The sequence below is a fragment of the Thunnus albacares genome, chromosome 6 (assembly GCF_914725855.1).
Source record: "Thunnus albacares chromosome 6, fThuAlb1.1, whole genome shotgun sequence".
In the NCBI taxonomy this organism is placed as follows: domain Eukaryota; kingdom Metazoa; phylum Chordata; class Actinopteri; order Scombriformes; family Scombridae; genus Thunnus; species Thunnus albacares.
The window spans coordinates 29229970-29237833 of record NC_058111.1 but is presented as its reverse complement, the minus strand read 5'-3'; the positions used below and the strand labels follow the sequence as shown (position 1 = coordinate 29237833).

Genomic DNA, 7864 nt, shown 5'->3' with positions numbered 1-7864 from the left:
AAGAGGAAAGGCTGAGAGAAAGAAAGTGAAAAAGCTGAGGAAAAGAAAATAGAGAAAGGCTGTATTCTATTTATTCTCCACAGCAGTGACCTAGAGGGGGTCCAGGGACCTGAGCTCTGTATTTATATTGGCACTAGCCCCTGTGCATTATCATCCTGATGAATATTTATTTATATATATTTCTGGATTTGTTCTGCTCGGAGGGGTCCTGTTTGGGTTGGCTTGGCTCCGACTGGACTATCTGGTTGTCCTCAGGTCGGTTCTGAAGGACCGGATGGAGTCCAGAACCACACCGCGCTCTGAAAACAGGTCCAGGAATATTTCTCTGATCCATAATTCATGTGGCTAGGGCTGAGCTCGCAGACTAGGCAGGGGAGTGAGCTGTAAAGCTGTGCTGGGTTCAGCTACACGGCTGGAGGCGGGTGATGACAAAGCACGGTGAGATTTTGTTCTTGGAAACGTTCCTCTGAACGGCAGAATAACGGTGCTTTCACCTTTACAGCATTATGCTGGTGACTAATTGATCTCCTGCCAGATCTCCAGGAAAGGCTGTTTCTTAAAGCTCTGCTCGGGTGACCTATATGAGTTTTATGGGTCTATTGCTCCCAGCAACTGAGGAAACCAACTGAAAGCCAGATGATTCATATAAGCATCTTACTCTAATCCTCCTACAAGTTGACATATTCTTTATTTTAAGATAGTAGATAGGGAAAAAAAATTTAACAGAAAAAATATTTGCGAATGTGCAGTATTTGCCAAAATATGTTCATGTCTCTTTTTATTCATTTATACATTTTACAGGACATTCCTGTGTGCAGAGGGAGTCTGTTAAAACATGTTGCATCTGGCATTGTTCAGAGTTTCAGTTGTAATCTTTTCGGTAAATGATGTGTGAAAATGCATGCGTTAACGTTAACATCCATCATCTGTGAACAGGGGAACAAATGGTTTCAGCAATCTATACAGAAGACACCAGCACCTCAGAGCCACCGATGCCAATCTGATTGTTGTTAAAGTTAAAAGGCAATAGAATGTAAGAACGGCAAAGCACTCAGAGCGCCAACCTCCACCGCACATGAATGACAGATGGACGGTTGAATTTGTTATTATAAAAATGTTGTCTTGTCAAAGAGGCACTGCAGTGATTTAGTTTTGCAAGAATCAAAATCCATGCAGAAGAAGCCAAGATATCCCTGACCCATAGTCCTTAGGCGGAGTTAAACTCCAAAAGCACAATATCCCACATTTCCCATAATGCAACAATAGTCTTGCTCTAGACTGTCCCTGTCTGGTAAACACACACGTCTTTCATACTCTATGTCTCCCGTCTGTAATACTGATCTTCTGTTAAAAATTTGTAGTCTCCGACGCAGTACCGAGATAACCTTGATGACATCACCAAGGGCTTCAGAGCCACAGAAGACTTTATAAAACTGTTTTCACATACTGTGTAGGAGTCTGTAGCCCCCTTAATTCTACATCTGCTTCAAAATACACACAGTGAATGGGAGGTTCATGCTATCCCACTCAATTTCATCCCTGAATGTGCAGGTGCCTTGAACAACTACCACGTAGTAATGCAGTGACAAGGATGAGAACTCTTACTGCAGGGGTCAGCAATTATGTTCAACAATGGGCTGGGGGGGCTTATCAAAAACTCTAGACCCTCATCAGCCAGACAATTCTCTGTTCTCTGTTAAAGAGCGGCTGAGATTGACACTAAAATGAGAACAGCTGGTCCACCTTAAAAGTCAGTCCACCTTAAGTGAGCCTGGTCAAGTTAGGCTAATGCATTGATGCTAACTTTGAGGCTAACCCCCCTCGATAGACGAGTATTTTGTTGGTCTTGAGAAGCTGCAGCATTTATTAACTGACACACTGTACTGTACATTTACTGCCACATTGACAACTTACTCTCCTCCGCTCAAATTACACTTTTCTGCCACTCGCTCTCTGCACTCACTCAACTACACACACTCATTTACACACTCACTACATACACACACATTACGCACTGCCCTATTCCGTAACGGAGCTATGCTACTCTTGTACCTTTCATGTTGATGTCCTTTGAAGAATGGAGAGAGGGAGGATGACCTCACCCCACAATAATGTAGGGAGTTCACTTGCACAGTGTCATCATTAGTAGTCCATTGATATTAATGGCCCTGTGAAATTTTAGCAGCAGTGCTTATAATTTTGCAGTGGCAGTGTGCTGAATGAATATAGGGGAAACACTGCCTCTATGACAGTAAACTGAATATCTTTGGGTTGTGGACAAAACAAGACGTTTGAAGATGTCATCTTGGGTTTTGGGAAACAGTGATCGACATTTTTCACCATTTTCTGACATTCTGTGGACCAAACAACTAATTGATTAATCGAGAAAATAATTGACAGATGAATCGATAATGAAAATAATCGTTAGTTGCAGCCCTCCTTAACAGTATTGGTTATAACTGATAATCAATTTTCTGATACATTAACACCTAATTTTTCTTTCTCATTTCATTACTCTGTAAACTGTTGACATATGTCCTTCAGTAAACGTCCCAAAGGACCATACTCGTGCCTACAGCCTTGCCGATATGTCCATTCAATAAATGTCAAGTGCTCCTTCAAAAGAGACTCATTCCTGTTTCCTCTCAGTTGCCATATTTGGATTTGTAAATCCCCCAGCCCTCTCAGTGTTCTGAGTATGTCCTCCACTGTTAGGATCAATAAAGCTCCTCCTGTGGTTCACAGAGAAATGGGTGTACCCAGCAGTGGCAAGTGCACCCATGTATGCCCGCCACTGATCACTTATAATTGTTGATCCCCGACAAACATGTCTTCTGATGACTGGGAGCAGATGGCACCGAGAGCGTTTCTTCACAAGTCTGAGAACTGGCAGCCCTCTTTCTCCTTTGATGCCTAGCATTCCGAAAACCCACTTTCATCTCCTGCATGTCTTGCCGTATCGCCTTCGGCCATACTGTTAAAAAATAATTTACAAGGATCAGAACATGTCAGAATCAAAAAAGGCACAAATACATATTGAAAAGCGACACCGTTTACTTACTGCTCATCACAGAAAATTACCACAGGTCTTGCCATCCACATATATGGGGGTATAGCATCAGACCAGTAGTTAAATGAGAGATACCACCTACTAATGGCAATATCGTGAAAATGTATCATTTCAAATGTATGACAGTTGCACACTAAGCTTTCAAAGTCCTAAGTATAATATAAAAATAGTAGTAGTAAATCAAATTATATCATAAGAGAACAAATACCTTCCGTTTATGGCAGAAGTTGCTTTCATCTATCATCACAAATTCATGAGGATCAAGCTGCTGTCTTGTCTTCCTACTCTTTCTCTTCATTGCAGGATGCAGACATTTCACAGTTTCTTGCTCATTTTGGACAGTGTGTGTGTACTTTATGAATTCCCGTCCTGCAACATGTCAGTTTGGCACAGCCTCAACCCTTGGAAAAATCTGTGAAAACATCAAAAAAAAAAAAAAAAGAAAAGAAAAAAGAAAAGGTAAAACCATGAGTTGATTAATAGTCTAAATCAAGAAACTATTACGCTTTAAAATTGTTACTCAGAGCAGTCTTTTATTGTCATGTCACTTTGAGGGATGTTTTTTTCCCTTCATTTTACTTCAGTAGGATGTGACATAAAGCCAAGTTAATATGTGTTGATGATGAATATAAAATGCATTCAATGCTCTGACATACTGCATAAACCTTCAAATCTTGTTAATCACAAAAAAAAAAATCAAGGACAAAGCCACTGCTCTGTAGAGGAAGAGTTCTGTCTTGAGGTCGTTCATTAAAAGATGACATGACAACGCAAATGGAGTTTTGACTAAATCTCAACTTAATATATTACCACAATGTCTTTCTGAGAAATATAAACATTTACATTAGCATCAAGCATATAAATCAACAGCTCACATCTTAGGTACCTGTATATATACACATTAGCCAGGTGTTTAGACTTATTCTACTCCTCTCAAAAAATGACCCTGATCTGATGGACTTTTTTACAGCTCTCCCCGATGGCTTCTGTGACGGCACATCCTGGTGGAACATAAAACAGTATTAGGTAGGCGATTTGGGGTTACATTAGGCCCAAAATCACTTTAGTCTTCCATAACTTATACTGTAAACACAACACTGGTATTGAACAGCGTGTGATAGTCTTGTCATCCATTAGTTAACTGCAACAGTAACGTTACTGTCTACCAGACAAGATGTAGTCTGAGCATATCACAATATGGATAGTTTAAAGTCAGAATTCTGTGAAAACTCAGAACTCAAATACATTTTTCACATGTGGCCCTAATCCTCTTCCATAGTTATGTGTCTTTCCACGATGTCTTTGTCTTCCTAGAAGTAATAAGCAGTGTGGATGAAGATATGGAAAACAAGTCTTCTCAGACTACAGCCTGTGGGAGGGTGGAGCCAGTCAAGTTAACTGAGGCCAATGATGAACACAATGATGAGCTTGCTAGAATAAGTGGTAACATGTGTGCATAAGACATGACATTTGTCATAACCATGACATGATACTTGTCATGAACATGAGGGAATCTTTCTGAATGTTTATGACTTGCCATTAAGTGTCATTCGGTCAATTATATCATTTTTAATGCAAAGTTGATATTGTTTGTGACGTCTAACTTGACATTAACCAAGACAACATAATTATGTCTTAAAGAGACTATTTAGCTTTATATGTTAACATTACATTACATTCAGTCATATGTGGTTGGTTTTGACACTGACTGTCATGAGACTATTATAATTGTGTCATGACTATTTTTTTACTTGACCTCAACTACAGTGGCACAATTTGGACTAGACTGGTCCAAACTGTATTATGCCTGTGACTTCTTGTTTATGCAATAGAGGAATAGAGCATGTCGACCGTAACGCCATAGTGAACAAGTGACTATTGCAGAACTTGCTGCTGTAAACCCAGAGAGATATGAGGCTCTAAGAAAAACATTCATCAAGAACGATAGTCTTGCTACTTTTGCTAAGCTTTGCTACTCTTTTTGTGTTGGAGAACAAGAGGCAAGCCTCATTGAAGACCGGAAAAAGAAGAGTTTGCTTCTTGATATAAACAAGAAATAATTTTTTGTGTGTTTGTGTGTTCATACAGACAATTTTGGGGGGTTCAGAAAAGTAAATTTCCATTGACATTGAAATATGTGATTGCTGGCATTTTGTTACTGGCCTTACTTTATAGTACAGTGTAAGTGCTTTTTTGTTTTTATGTTGATAAGTGGAACAGGCCACTAGCTATCTGTTGTTAATAAATTGCATCATTTTGAAAAAAAAAGTTGTGTTTTATTTGGATGACATTTGATTGTTTTTGTTGAATATTTTGTTTTCAAGGGGATACAAATTAGTGATTAGTGATTTATTAGTGAACAGATAATGAAGTAATAGTGACTTAATGAATCAAGAATTACTATGTGAAAGTAGCAAATACTTCCTTTTAGTGAATGTTTATTAAGCATTTACAAATGAGAATCACAATGTGACTTTACTTTGGGGGCCACAAGTCAGGTAAGTAATGGTGACCTCATGTGTGAAGTAATGATTAAGTAATGATGGACACTTCATGTGTGTTTTACACTCAGCTGTCAGTTTATTAGGTATCGCCTGCAGCACTGTTGAGCTTAAACATGTCTGATCACTCTCCTCTAATTTGTCAATTTACCTGCTGGATGATTTTGGCATCTTTATCTACTGTGCTTCACTCCACTGCTTTCAACAACACAAATACAACTTTAAAAAACAAATCACGTTCCACTCACTATTGTAAATATGTCAAAAACATGATTGGGTCTATTCTCATAGAAATATGAAACTTTTTTTTTTTTATCAGAGAGTCCTGCATGTTCCTGAAATAAATGTTTATGTAAGAGGAATCCAGCTAATTTGGCTGCATATCAATTAATGTATGACGTAACTGTGAATTAAAATTCCTCAATGAATGATCTATTAAGTGTGAACTGATCACATAAAGTCATAGTGACTTGATCATTTGTTAATGGTGAACAGGAAGTCATGATTCATCCTGCATTAATTCATGCATTAATTTATCATGAGTCATGCATTAGTTAAGCATTACTTAAGCATATGATTTGTACCCTTATTATAAAGTGTTACCAAAACTACTTGACAATCATAAAAAAATCATGCATATCGACTTCCAGTGTTGTCATGGTAATACCCAATACCCTTCAGGGCATCTAAAGCCACAAGGAGCTGCAGGGACAGAAGAAGAAATGACATGGTTTGACAAGACATCTCAGTGCTGTCAGCTGCTCTTTGTGTGTGTGTGTGTGTGTGTGTGTGTGTGTGTGTGTGTGTGTGTGTGTGTGTGAGTGCAGAGATAGATGTTGTACAGGAAGAGAAAATATGTGAAGTGCCTGTATTCAGTCTTTGAGAGTCATCCAGGTAGCACAACATGTGTAGACACAGCTAACCCATTAATCATGCCCATTTATTACAGTGTTTGCTAAGTATTCATTACATCCATGTGAAGAATCCAACGCGTATGATTTGAATGAGGAGCCCTCCCACAGAGGAATGTGTTAGGGAAGAAACTGTATCTGACTGGAGGACAATGCTTTATCTGCTTCCTTATTGTGGTACACCACCACTTTTCTCCTGTAATCACAGTGGAAGGTCAAAGCTTGGGGTCACGTGTGCTAACAAGGTGATCAATGTTAATCACAGACTGAGTGATCAATACAGATGAGTGAGAGCATTAGTCAGAGCCTTTGGATTACTGGCAAATGAACCACATGCTTTGGGAGTTTTCTTTGTCGCCCATCAAAACATTGATTAGATGGTTGCAATTGCACTTTGTCATTAACCTAAAATTAGTCAAAATGTGATGTAGTAGCATTGTTGTTATGATCATACAGTGAGAGAATGTGCTACAAAGCTATATGGGAGAGCAGAATCACATGAAGGGTGTTTGTAGTCTGCATAATGTTTAGCAAAACGTGACACCCCTGAAATCATCGCTGCTCTGCAAAACCAATATCAATCCTCCCCAATTGTGCACCACAGTTCAGCAGCAGATAGTCTTCCTCTCCTCCGTAAGTGCCAGACTCTCGCTGGGAGTTTCTAAAGAAACGCTGCCTCGCTTTAAAACGCTGTGACGTCGCCACTGACCCAATTCTTGCAACGAACCCGCAAGCCGCCTCTTGCGCTGCTGTATCTGCATATTTAACAGGAGGGAGCGGGAGAGAGAGGGGGTAGGGAGGGAAAAGAAACTCAGTGCCCCTTCTCCACTCGCCATCAAAGCTTACATTTACTGACGTATGACTATGATTTTTTGGCTGCCATAAATTAGGGCTGAAGATGAACCTCAAAGTCAGCCCTCCTCTTCCTCGTCATGGGTGTCTTGCCTTGTGTGCAGTCACCGTAGGGGGAAGAATCAGCTGATGAATATGCTGTCAGTAAAAGAAGATCACTCATCACAGAACCAAAGACCCGCAGACAAATTTAAGGGAAGCCATTGGCATAATCGTACAGTCAAGAGTCGAGACTGTGCGTCTATATGCATTTCAAGCAATGTTTTATTGCTCTGTGAGGCTGTGTTTGCCCACATACACACAAGAATTCTGTTTGTGTGTTACGTCAACATCCATTTTGATTTTAAAGTACAAGGAAGTCGAGCTTTGCGAGTTTCTATTTGCAAAAGCGACAGCAACCGGCAGAGCCGAGGAAAAAGAATGTGATTCTGTTTGACATGCTGAAATCCAGTCTCATCCTCAGCTGTCTGTTTGAGAGCAGCAGACAGAGATATGGACAGAGGGGAAGATAAGTAGAGCGTAAATGTTCC

General features: G+C 39.8%; 1 long non-coding RNA gene across 1 annotated transcript; it reads right to left on the bottom strand.

The window, feature by feature from the left end:
• Nucleotides 1-2395: 2395 nt before the first annotated feature.
• Nucleotides 2396-4239, bottom strand: LOC122984628. Its single transcript, XR_006403938.1, has 3 exons — nt 3957-4239; nt 3279-3482; nt 2396-2974 (listed from the first exon to the last, which is right to left on the bottom strand). It is a non-coding gene; the product is annotated as an uncharacterized LOC122984628 (long non-coding RNA).
• Nucleotides 4240-7864: the final 3625 nt, after the last annotated feature.